The following is a 13915-nucleotide window of genomic DNA, read 5'->3' on the forward strand; positions in this document are numbered from 1 at the left end:
CAATTTAATTAGTTATGTAAAAAGTAAGATTTATAGTGGATTTAAATTAATTTTATTAATATAAAAATTTATCAATATAAAAAATTATAGCCTCAAATTTATATTATTATTATAAAACTATTTTAAGATTTTTGAGGATTTATTTAAAATTCATTTAGGAGTTTTAGAGTAATTTTTAAGACTTTGGTAAAAATGAGTTTTACCACTTTGTGAGCCATTATGAAGAAATGGAGCAAGATTTGAAGGCCATGCAAGATTCTTAGGATAATTGGATGTTTTTAAATACCATGGTAAAGTCAAAAATACAAAAAATTTGATTTTATTAGTAGAAAATAGGAGAAACAACACAATATAGTCATTGAAAGAAGAGAAGTACTTAAGTCCGATATGGATTGTAGCACCTTGAAAGTAATTAAGAAGATAAGACTAAGGCCTTGTGGCATCTTTTAGAAACCTATACACACTATATGTGAGCCTTAGTAAGGCTCAAATTCTTAATTTATAAACAAATTATTCTAAAATAAAATATTTCCACTTAGTTTTTTTATTTATTTACTTGTTATTTTTAAAACTTCATAACTTACTCATAATAATTTAGATTTATATATTTCTTATACCATTGAAAAAAAATTAAAAATTAAAAATATTTTTTATTTTTATTTTTTATTAGATAAAAATATAATAAATAAACTATGACTAGTTTTGTGGTGTACAGTTGCTTGATTGTACTTGTTTTACTTATTTTGTATTGTACTTCTTTTGTTCTTGCTACTTCTATTTTATACCACCAATTACAAGAATTTTTTAGTTAAGGACATCTTATAATTTGAGTTGAGAGGTGAAATTTACCTTCAAAATTGGTGTTATTAAAAGACTATTTCATTACTCTGATATTTACATAATTATGCCTCTAGCCAATTTTCATTTGCCAAGCTTTCAGTAGTTAATTACTTTGATCTTGATTATCTAGGTTCAACTTAATATTATTATATAACCTTTATTTAAATTAATGATCTCAAAAACATGAAATTCTATATTAACAATTAGATTATTTACGGTTATTAGGAGATTGGCAATTAAATCTAAGAATTTAAAACTTCTTTGATCCACTACCTTAAGCCATATCAATGATGGTTGGATCAATTTTAATCTTGCTTCTCTTATAAACTAGCTACATATTGATTGTTGTGCCTCCATCTATCAAATAGTCCTTCACTATATATCCATTTATAGTGGCATTTTTTTATAATAAATATAGATTGCCTAAAGATCTCTTATGTTTGAAATCATCAACACTGATTTTTTTTGGCTTTTGAGTACTAATATATGCTCTCAATTCTCTATGGAATAATGGATATTTTTCAACCAACTAACCAACTATAATATTAGCATTTTAATGGCCTAATATGGCTACTTTTGAATATTCATGATGTTCCTTGATTAATAGCAAGTCATGAATTTTGATCTTCCTTCTAAGTCTACAAGTTTTATTTTTATTTTTTATGATTGAGAGTTTTTGTGTCTATATTTTTTAGAAACTCCATGTCTTGATTCTTTATCTTTTTGTAACCATGATCTTAGTCTTTTTATTGGAAAAAATATCTATCAAGTTTATTTTGACTAACTTTCTCTTTGTATCGAAAGATAGGCCATTTTATTCTTTTAGAGTGAAATTATATTGTAAGTGGTCTTTTTGGCCACACTTATGACATTCAATATGCAAAGGTGGTCTATGATGGTATCTTGTGTCCCTACTCATTGATCTATGCCTTTATAAAATATTTAACTTCAAGTCTTGTACATCATTCTTGAGCTAGTTGTAATCCTATTTTAAAATCAATACAACTAAAGATATAGTAAATATTAAAGAAGGTCTCTTTGGAACCTTTTAGAATTTTTATTGTATTTCTATTTGAATTAAGGTGGGATATATTGATAAGAAATATATTTGAGATATTGATATGATTATTATAAGAGGTTGGATCATACCTCTAAGACTTTTTTCTTTACATTGAGCTAGCTACAATAATTCATCAGAAATAGTTGATTTCTAAAATGACACAATCTCTTGAATACTAGACAATAGTCCATAGATAAAACTTATAAGTAATAATTTATTAATCTCTAAGTATACACGTATCATATCTACTATCTCAAAATCTACTTCTATCATAAAGATTCCTAAAATATATCATTTAAACATTATCTACAATTTGCACATTCTTTTACTTTAAGTCATGTACACTTTCTTGAAGTAATTTTATCATTAAACTTAAGGATCCTAATAGGTTTATATATATATATATTTATATATATATATATTTATATATATATATATATATTTATATATATATATATTTATATATATATATATTTATATATATATATATATTATATATATATATATATATATATATATATGTTTAAATTCAATGATAAACTCTTTTTTCAACTCACCTTAATTTGGATAAATTGCCTTTGTCTACTTCTTATACCACTTTTCAACTATATATTCTAAAAAATCAAGAAACAACAATAACCAAGACTCCTTGTACATGTCTTGATTTGCCACACATGCTCCTTTAAATTCATAGAGATATGATTTAAGATCTTCATGATCCTCCCTATAATACACTAGAATTGCCACTATTACACTTTGTTTTTTGTTTAATATTGATGTAGGTGCTACAACTTTTCTTACAAAGTTATAAACTACTTTTTTGCTATTCTTTCTAAGAGATTGTTTTCAAATTTTAAAATGTTTCAATTATACTTCAAAGTTTAATTTTGGCTACTTAACAATTGGATGTAGTGGTTGTAAGCCATCAAACTTAACTTCCTAATTTTCAATCACATAGTTGTAGACTAATTTTAAATCCTCTTCTACTAATATATTTTTGACACTAATCTATTGGACTATCTCTAATCTACATGCCAAAGTATTATATTTGGCCTGATTAGAAATGTATTTTCTTCTAATTTTATTATATCATATGTCTTTTATCCTAAGGTCTCTATAAAACTACATGTATATCCAATCTATACTTTCTACAACTTGATCTGTCAAAATGTAGATTCCATAAATAAGAATCCATTCCATCACTTAGACTATAGTCTATTTCTTTAAGAAAGATTTAAGTCCTATGCATCATTCTCAATTTTGCCACTATATTTTTTAAATAGTATTTTATTATCTACTATTATATTATCATTTATCTTTATTGATTGTAACCTTTTATGAGCTTTAACAATTATGTATCTAATCTTGTCACTTAGATTATCATATGTTACTATTACTCCAAACATTTCACTATATAGAGAATTCTTACTTCACTATCTTATAGTTCTCAAGTCAATTTGATTCAAAAGTTGTTTAAACTTTCTTGGAACATGGTACACAAACTTTAAAAATTACTTACATCAACAAGGGTAGTAAGATAGAAAAGTACTAGCCTACTTAACATTAGATTCTTATGACCAACCTATCAAATAATTTTCACATCCAATAAACTTAATGTTTGTTATTTCTATTGGAGTAAATTTTCTATTACAAATGTAACAAAGTAACTAATGCCAATCTTCACTTATTTTTCTTTTCAAATCACATGCTAATTCTTCTGATTTTTCAAACTCCTTATGATCCTTTATTGACTAAGTTTTAGTTTTGACCACTTTAAACATACAAAAGAAATAAGATCTTTGCTTCCTATTTTTTTCTCTAAAATGAAACAATTGTAATCTTAATAATACCAAGTCATGCAAGCTATGCTTTCTTGAAACCACACTATAGAGAAGCATCTAGACACTTGACCAAACTTCTTTTCATTGTTTGATATCAACATCTAATTATGGATGTCCTTATAAGATCAAAATTATTCCTATCTATATCATTGACTCTCCCAAGACAAAGATAAATTTATGTCCTGTCAATGGAACCAAAGATGCAATGCATTTTAGTTTCTTGGAACTCATTTGAGATTGACTACTTTAAAAGAAAACCTTATCCCATTGGTCTCATCAGCTCTTGACTTTATCCATCCATTAACCAGCAATCCAACATACATGAATAATCCCAAGTTTCACAAGGATCATTTTCAATTAAATACCTTGACCATACTCAAGAACTAAAATCTATCTTTATTAAGCAAAGGTGATACAAGGGACTCATGTTTACATGAATGCTACAACTCTTACCATGGAGCACATGGTCCACTGCCAAATTTATATCTATTGCCTTAATAAGCAAACTGATCACTAATCAGGTGAACTGGTGAGTTCTTGCCATGATCCACTCCCCTTGCCTTGAGGATTGTGCCTCATGTCTAGGATCAAGAAGCAATCTTCAAAATCAGATCACCTCAAGTTAGTTAGGTTGTCCTGAGTTAACTTTCACATGACTAATTCAGATGATCTTAATTGTTGATGACATGAAAAATCTCTACTCATAACAGCACCATCAGCTAGGCCTTTGCAGACCAGAAGTCCACCCTCTGTCTAACACCTAAGCAGAGTACATTGCCAAAGCAATTACTATGTTTGAACTTGTGCGGCTTTTGCTGTTGCTCCACTACCTCCACTGCACCAAAACCCTAAAAAAACCTACCTTCATTTATTGCGACAATCAATCCATGTTGGCATTAGTAGATACAACCAAGTTTTACTCGAAGACGAAACACATTTCCATTCGCTATCATTTCATCCGCCAACTTGTAGCTCACCAAAAGTGCCATTCTAGTATTGTCCTACCCACAATATGCGAGCAGATATTTTTACCAAATTCCTCTGGCAGAAGCTTGCCCAACACTTACCATTGCTTGGAGGAGAAATTCCACCCTTGGGATGACTTGGTTAAGCGGCCGTATTGGAATCTAGATTTCAAGTAACCAACCCATCTGTAACAGTCAAGTAAGAGTGAAACGGCGCACCCTGTCGAAGAGGCACGATCTTTTCAGTCGCTCCTTCCTCGACAGGATAAACAATGTACACACATTTTATTAAACAATTAATTACAAGTTTTTCGATCATTCTCAGATTCACCTAGTCCTAATACAAATTGTCTGTGCTACCCCCGGTAAGTGGTACGCTTCACTCTTACAAAACTTGGTGGGCCAATGTTTTGATCCTTCAAATTGGTAGCCAAACTTATTGTCTCATTGTTGTTCTGAGAAGCATTTAACTCCAGAAACTTGAAGAGAACTTTGTCATCTTTCATGTCTGACATCTCCATTGTCTGATATATGCCAGAAGAATGTGAACGTCACAGTTTTAAATTCTCGGAATTTGAGACAGACGGGTGAATTTTTAGGGGATTGACAAATTTAAAGAGAAACTTGATCAAGTTAGCTAGAGCCGCTTCTAAGAGGACTAGAGGATAAACTCTCACGAGCCTGTAGCAAGTGAAAGGAGCGCAGTCTACAGCTTTATTTCGTCTTTAATTAGCACATCAGATCCTGTGTTAAGGTTGTTTTTGATTGAATACTGGTGGTCAAAATTATGTGTCTGATTCTTCAGAGGATGTATACTCATATGGCTTCTCAAAAGAGCTTCAAAAATTCATTCATATTAATTAGATTTGACATATTCTAGACAAGTCTTTCAAGTTTTTTTAAAAAAAAACATCGCAATTAGTTATTCTGGGAGCTTGTAATGTGAACTTGATTCGTTTGGTATGGGGCACACGAGCTTGCTTCTCGTGGGTTGTACAGAGCAGACTTAGCGGTACTGGTGGCTAACATAACGATCCCCAAGTTTGAGTTCGTCCCACCTTATATTGTCGTAATACTTTTTTCTTCGACCCCCTGCAATTAGAAATTCCATGCATGAGCTCAGAATTTGAAAGCGTCGGCTGTAACAGGTCCCCTAAACTTTGCCAGCAGGAGTTTGATATCGCAGCTGAGTCAGACTTTGACTATTAATAGAAAAAGCAGCAGGCATGTTCGAACCAGATCCCAATAGCATGTGACATGCATGTTGTCTTATCCACCACACGTACTGCTTTTGATCTTTCTGGTGGCACTTGTCTCTCTTGTATATAACCAGCAGCAGTTATCCATGTTTGACACTTCGCAGTTGATCTTTTGCATTGCTCATCGTTCGAGATGGCCTACTGGGGTCGTGTTTTCGTGGCCTCATTCCTAGCAGCACTGTTATTGTTGTTGTCGGTAGGAAGCTCACAAGCTCTGGAGGTTGTCAACCATTCAGGATGCAAGGTCGTCGTCTTCGTGCCTCCCATTTGCGCACCCTGTGTATGCCCGGTGCATAATCCGAATTGCCTCTGCCCGGCAGTGTGCAGATTTCGGCCGGGTGTGACGATCGACAGGAACGGGAAGGTAACACTGCAAGTGGACGGAGCGAATTTCAATCCGGATCTGCAGTTTTTCAATGTTGAGATCAAAGGAGTTACTTTCGTCGTGTCAAAGGCTGATCTGAAGAAAATCACTATCAGGGCGACGGTTAAGATCACTTCGAAAAGATGTGAGGGTGGAAAGGGTATTCTGGTCACCATTTACCCGAATTCGAAGGCTGCCGCGGGCAAAGACATCTGCCTCCTGCCTGGTGAAAAATATACAAGTTGAGAGGCGCGAGGGGTCGGATATTGTTCTGTGAATAAGCTTCGGGTTTTTGAAATTTTACGCATAGATCATGATTTCGCAAGTCCCATCGCTTCAGGGGTTGGAGTGATGCGAATCGCGTAGAACTCCGTGTTGTTCCATAGAGGTATTGAGCTGATAGTGCACAACGTGAAGGCCGTGAATAAGACTAACTTTTGTATATACAACCGTGTAAGGTTCAGCCATTTGTATGAGGCTACTCATAGTTTCACCTTGAACCGCATTACTTAACGGATCTTTTCAAGCGGTGTCCTGGTGAATACCGAAATTGCGCACAATAAATAGTGGATGAATGCATCCTTCATTGCATGATATTCGACCGTCTCTCTTCCCACATCCGACTATTATTCAGAAAGAATCCTCCAGGGCGCGATGAGCTAATCTGTTCAGGCTTGGACGCGACAATCATCTAACAATGGTGGTGTTACATGAAAATCAATTCTGCATATCACAAGCCATCATTAGCTGCTGATTTGCAGTATCAACGGTCTCCAGATTCAACCACCGAATCGTGTCCCTAGGGAAGAAACATCTGTTGCACAATAATAGAACGCGTGCGCACTGTAAATCAACCACATTTTTCATGTTGCAGCTGTACCCACAATCCGTCGATGTGTGCATGTGCAGTGCCGCAACTTGAAGAGTTTTCTAGTCAATGAATCCCCTCAAACCATTCAGCATTCTCTGAGCTTTGTTCGCATCAGAATTATTTTCTACTAATATTCTAATGAATTTTAAATAAATATGCATATTTTTGAGACAAAATTTTATTTATTCCTTGCTTATTACTAAAGATAAGAAATAAAAAATAGATAGGTAATCAGTGGCAGTTTTACAAAATTTGTAGTTATCTTCTACTCTAATGTTTTTATTTCATCCATCCAACATTCTTACGTACCCAAAGACATAAATGACAGATAGTTGCTTCAAATTTTGTAAGCAACTTACTAATAAGCAACCAAATATTAGAAGTCATTAAAATATTAGAAAAAAAAGTATAGAATTAAAGATGTGGGCTTTTTTTAAATATATGCATATACAGTGACAAACAAAACCGAGTACAAAATCTGAAGTGCTAACTTTCAAGAGCAATTACAGAAATTTCAATGATTGCTTTATAAATCTGAAAGTTACATGGAATAATACACACAGTCTTGTACACATGTACAAAGTTGCACATCAAATTGATAACTAAACATCCTTCTACAAAGTCAAATCAACAACTATGTCTTGTACTCAGTATTGTTCAAAGAAAATCTTCAAACTTCAATATTTAATCCAATAACCTTTTGCTTCCAAAACAGCTGAAATCCTTCTTGGCATACTTTTGTATAGTTTCTCACAATCTTTTGCATCAAAACTAGGGTAAATACTACAAACATTCTCCCACAATTCTTGAACATCTCTTGGCCTTGGAGTGACTTGGCTTAAATGCTGTTTGAGAAGGGCCCAAAAATGTTCCATTGGATTCAAATCTGGAGATTGAGCTGGCCATCGAAGGAGCTGAAATGGCTGTGAAGAGAGCCAAAACTGAACACTTTTTGCGGTATGTTTGGGATCATTATCATGTTGAAAAACCACCTTAGTAGGATCTAAGTTGTAATTTTGTGTGGTACTTTGCAAGTAGGTTTCTAAAATTTTTTTGTACAAGTGTTGCTCCATTCTACCTTCAATTTAATACCAAGCACCCGGCCCAAAAGCAGTCATACAACCCCAAATCATAATTGAACCACCACCATGTTTGACAGTTTGACTAACATGTTTAGGTCCAGGTCGTTCTCCTTCTCTCAACCAACACCAAGACCTACCATCTGAGTTGATTAGGTTAATCTTTGTCTCATCACTGAAAATAACCCGTCTCCAATCATCAACGGTCCAATTTTTGTATTTATGAGCAAAACTCAACCTTGCAAGAACATGTCTTTTGGCAAGTAGAGGCTTCTTTTGTTGCACACGAGCACCCAAACCAGCTTCTCTCAAACCACGCTTCAAGGTGATGTCTGAGAAGTGTTTACTTGTTTTTTCTCGAAGTTGTTTTGCAGCTGCACTTGCCGTTTTGAGACAACCAGCAGTGACAAGGTGCACACCAAGTTGCTTCTCTTGCTCTCCTAAAACCTTTGGACGTCCTCCTCTTTGCTTTTCTATTTCACCACTAATCTCCCTCCTCAGATGAGCTACTGAAGACTAACTCATTCCAAGTGAGTCTGCAACTTTTCTTGTAGAAACACCACTCCTAAGCTGCATCAATGCTTGATGCTTCAATGATTCACACAACCGAGGCATAGAGATACAATTGACAAATCAACTTTCACTATAGATAGTACACAACAAGAGCAACACAACAAAAAAAAAATGCCCTCAAATCTTGCAACAAGGAGTGTACATTAAAATTTCGAAATTCAGCAAGAAGAAGCAACCAAAACTGAGTACGCACATCTATGTGCTTCTACAACACTTTTCTCATAAACCCTACCTCAAATGATAATGAGATTTTTCATCCATATAGAAGACTGGATGAATATACATAATAAAGAAGTAATTCTATCAATTGACTTATGTGTCAGTTGGAAGGATCAATGAACTATGAGTGTTCAAATTTTGTACTCGGTTTTGTTTGTCACTGTATATTTATATATTATTTATAAAAAATTAGAAAAAGATTAAGAATCTAGAGTGGATGAAAATATTCTTATAAAAAGAGCCATAATTATTTTTTTTGTTTTTGTTTTTGTTTTTTTTATTTTGTTTTGTTTTGTTTTTTTTTTAAAAAAAAAAATTTAGTACTAAAAACTAATACATGTTCTAGAATATTTGAATACATATTCTACTATGTCCAATGAGTGGTAGGTAGATGATTAGACCTATCAATGAAATTTTACTAGATTATATTCATCAAATAGTTGTAATTTGAGAGATGTTTAAGCAAACTAATTACTTAATGGTTTTTGTAAAAAATACTCAAAATTAGATTTATTAATAAAAACCTTTCAATATATTTTTATTATCAATAGATCCATATTATGTAGTAAGTGAAATAATCAAACTTTGCTTCTAATGAATATTATGAAGATCTAGAAGTCACACAATTTTGAAGTGTAAACTTTTTTTGATAACAAAAGCTATTCTTTTCACTAAATTTGTTTCTAGATCACATTCTACCTATAGTATTTCTCCATTTTTTTATTTCAAATAAATTTATATAATTATTTTAAAATATTATTTTATTAATATGGCTAATTTCTTTAAGAAAATTTTAAAGTTTGAACCCTCTAGATTATTAAATTAATTTGATAGCTTAACTATTTTAAACTTATTTTAAATTCTTATATCGGTGAAAAGAAAATTATATTTTCATCCTTATACATTTAAGTGTTTCCTTAATGTAGATTAATTAAATATGTAGACTAATTCTTAGTATAAGGATAAATTTTAGAATTTTTTTGCCTTAATATTTCTTAATTATAATCCATATCAAATTTTCTATTAATTACTATTCTTGCTTCTTCTTATATAATTACCATTAAAAATCATGGTTTAAAAAAGTCACTAAGATTAAAATCTTATCTTCTTTATATTGATTCTGGACATTACAATAGATATCAATCTTTTAAATTAATTTCTTTGGACTTTCTAGCTTTGCCAAATTCTAATAAAGTTTTTAGCACATTCACCTTAGTTTATGTCTTAATAAAAGATGAAGGCCTAAAACATTACATTATAAGATGTTCAATTAATTTTAATTGCTAACATCTTTTTTTTTTTCTACATTTAAGCTCTTAATTTATAAAAATATATAAGCTTAAGTATTTTCAATTATAAATTAAATTTTAGATGTTAATCTACATATTTAATTTAAAGGCTTTTAGAGCTTAGCTTTGAAACATATTTTTTGAAGATTCTTCTTAGAATATATATATATATATATATATATATATATATGTATATTTTTTTTAATATTTCTTCCAATGTCATCACTATGTTCATTGGAAGAAAAATATAAAGTATATTATTTACTAAATTACAATCTTTGATGTCTTTTGTATATAGCTATTTAAAAGAGCTAATTTTATTGCATTTAATAGCCTTTTATTTATCTACTACTCCTTAATTATCACCTATATATTAAAAATATAATTTAATACAAGTATTATAATCTTTATTAATATCCTAAGTTATTTCTTTGTAATAACCTTTATAAACACTATAAAGAACTAGCCTTAGATATCCTTCATACATCTTAAGATTAGCCTCCATGTTTTTTAAATATCACCTTTGAAATCCTTAATTAATTTTCTTTCTTGGATTTCTTTCTTAATAGGAAATTAATTATTAAGCATAGACTGCCACTTATGTTGAAAGACTTATTTTGTGGTATATTCATTCTATATAATCAAACCACACTTAATATTTTCTCTCTACCACCATTTAAAATCTCTATGGTGTATTCAAAGCTATAAAATTTACTGTGATATAAACTTGAAGCTAATCTCTTGATTAATAATATTTATATTATACTAATATTTAGTTGTTCTTCTTGTAGAGTGATTATTCCAGAGTTTGACAAAGATTTAAGAATTAATGTAAAGTCCCAACATTAATTCTACTAATTTAGAACTTATTTCAATTACTATCAAGATATTTAGGAATAAAGTGAAAGACCACTTTTCTTTATAGTAGTTTTTGTAGGATTTAACAAGCACCTTAGCCTTGGATTAACAACACCTTCTACAACCATTTAATTTTGAAGGACCACCCTTTTTCTTAATGCTTTAGTTTCCAAAAGTCTCAAAAAATGTCTCCAACCTTAACGTTTATCTCATCTACTATAAAATCCTAAATTATTTCAATGTAATAGACTGAAATTTGTCATATATTATATTATATGATAAATAAATAAAAAATCATACCTTATGTATGTTACAAGTGTATATCACCAAAATTCATCAAAGAGATTATAATGGATTTAAAGAGTTTTTTAAAACACAAAAGAATTAAAGTAATTGGCTTACCTCATGCTTCTTTTAAATTAATAAAAATTCTTATATATATATTTATAATATTTTTTAAAATAATTATATTATATCCAATTGATAGATATAAAACATTTAAGTTTTTTTTTAATAATATGGAAGAAAAGAGAAGACATTAAAATTGATAGAAAAATATTTTTTAAAAAAATTAATATTTTTTATTAATAACTATAAATAATTACAAATTGGATCTTAATTTAATCTTAAGAAACCATTAAAATTATATCCATGAAAAAATAATTATTTATAGCTTATAATAGACTAAGTAGAAGAAAAAAAATAGTTTAAAAGTAGAATTATTTTAAATTAAAAAGTTATATTATTTTTTAGAAATTCACCAATTTAATACATTATCTCAATTAAGAATTCTAACTTCTTATATCAAATAAGAAAAATTATTATTAAAAAAATTTATTAAAGAATTATATAAAGAACATTTATAGGAAAATTTATGAATCTAAGATATATAAAATATAGCTTTAGATTATAAATACCAACGATTATTAGAGAAATCCAATATCAATATAGCAAACAAATGAAAGAAAAAATCAATACATTAGGATTTAGATAAATTATATGTATTTTTTTTAATTCTATTTTTATATCATGTAAGTAATTTGTACCTTGGTTTATAATACCAATAGCATATTATAGATGATTGAGTAGTTTGTTTTACTACAATATCAAATAAAGGTCTTATATGTTGTTATCATAAATAGTTTCTATCAAATCTTGTATTTTTGAATGATTTTAGGTGGTTAAAAAAAATCTTTTATATAAAAGGTAATATATTTTAGATTTATTTATTTAGAAGAAATAATAAAAATTTATTATATGATATTAGATAATAATTTTAAAAAATTATAGATCTTCAATTCCATATTATATTTATTACTACTTTTATGTTCTTCAAATGTAAAGTATAAAATTATAGGTAATGGCTAGACTTTAATGCATTTTTAAAGTCATTAATAATTTTCTTTGATTTTCGTAGTTCAATAGAGCCTTAATCTTTATACTACATGTGTAATAAATCTTTGCAAAGAATAGAGAAATTAAAAGAGAAAAGAAAAGAAAAGAAAAGAAAAGTGTGAAAGAATCTACAATAGATGTGAAAATGATGTGATTTTTTTCTCTTCATTAAATTGAAGGTTAATTGTTTGCATCTCTCATCTGTTCTGCTGTTTCTTTTCTCTATTAATTAATTTGACTCAGCACAGAAATAAATTTTCACAATTCAATTCACTATTAATTAATTTTACTCAGGACTATAAATTATTAATTAATAATAAAATTAATTAATAGTGAATTTGAGCAGGGCTCCTCTGTGCTGAGTAGATTTGGCATTATGGGAAGCAGACTAGCAACAGATTCTCTTACTTGTGACATCTACGATAGGAGCTACGAAGATCCTATGACCATTATGAATCTAGTTATGTTGCACATGAGCCTTTTAATTCATTTTGCTTATGGAAAACTTGCATTATTCAGCACTCCCTGCCAGAAAAAAAAGGAATGAAAAACATCATGCCTTTCAAGCGTTGACGTTGCCTTGCCACGATCACTGCACCAGAATGGCGGCGGGAGGCGCAAGACGGTTATTTTGTAATCAAAATGACCCTAGTTATGAACAGAAGATATGTGCGATGCTTATAGATTCTGTTTACGCTGTCGGAGTCAGATAGAAATGAAGAGGCTGAGAAGTATGTCAACCAACACTGGAAGAGGGTGGGATTTCCTAAAGCCGCTGGACTTGGTGCAGAAGTTTACTACCGCGTTTACCCTGATCGAAACGCGAGCGCTCCGCGCTATGTCATTGCTTTCAGGGGTACCGTGCTGCGTTACTTGCTTGATGTGATTGCAGACATACGAATTAGACTTGGGAATCACCAAAGCAAGTGGGTACAGGAAATTCAGGCTCTGGTTCTGGAAGTGATCCAAAAAATCCGATGTGAGGGTGGAAGAATTGAACAGATCCGCTTAACAGGGCTCCCCCTCGGGACGGAGATTGCACTTCTGACCGGCATCCATTTCAAAATCCAAGCACGATATCCACAATGAGACCCTTCTCTTCAACCCTCATAAGCTGACGCTTGCTAGCTTTATAGCAAGGAAGTTTCGCCCTCCGCAGGTTACGAATGAGGAGCCCTCTTCGGTTGGCACGAAAGCCACAGACCTTGTTGGAGATGTGGGCACAAAGAGCTCGTCAAAACTGAAGGCAGAGTAGGAGGACTTTCAGAAGCTTCGGGATTGGGTACCTCGCTTCTATTTGAA

The 13915-nt window shown here is 30.9% G+C and overlaps 1 long non-coding RNA gene across 1 annotated transcript; it reads left to right on the forward strand.

The window, feature by feature from the left end:
* The first annotated feature begins 4567 nt into the window (after positions 1-4567).
* On the forward strand, positions 4568-5825 carry LOC141045899 (uncharacterized). Its single transcript, XR_012218449.1, has 2 exons — positions 4568-5071; positions 5245-5825. It is a non-coding gene; the product is annotated as an uncharacterized LOC141045899 (long non-coding RNA).
* The last annotated feature ends 8090 nt before the right edge of the window (positions 5826-13915 follow it).

The sequence above is a fragment of the Physcomitrium patens genome, chromosome 11, assembly GCF_059467195.1.
Source record: "Physcomitrium patens ecotype Gransden chromosome 11, ASM5946719v1, whole genome shotgun sequence".
Taxonomy (NCBI): domain Eukaryota; kingdom Viridiplantae; phylum Streptophyta; class Bryopsida; order Funariales; family Funariaceae; genus Physcomitrium; species Physcomitrium patens.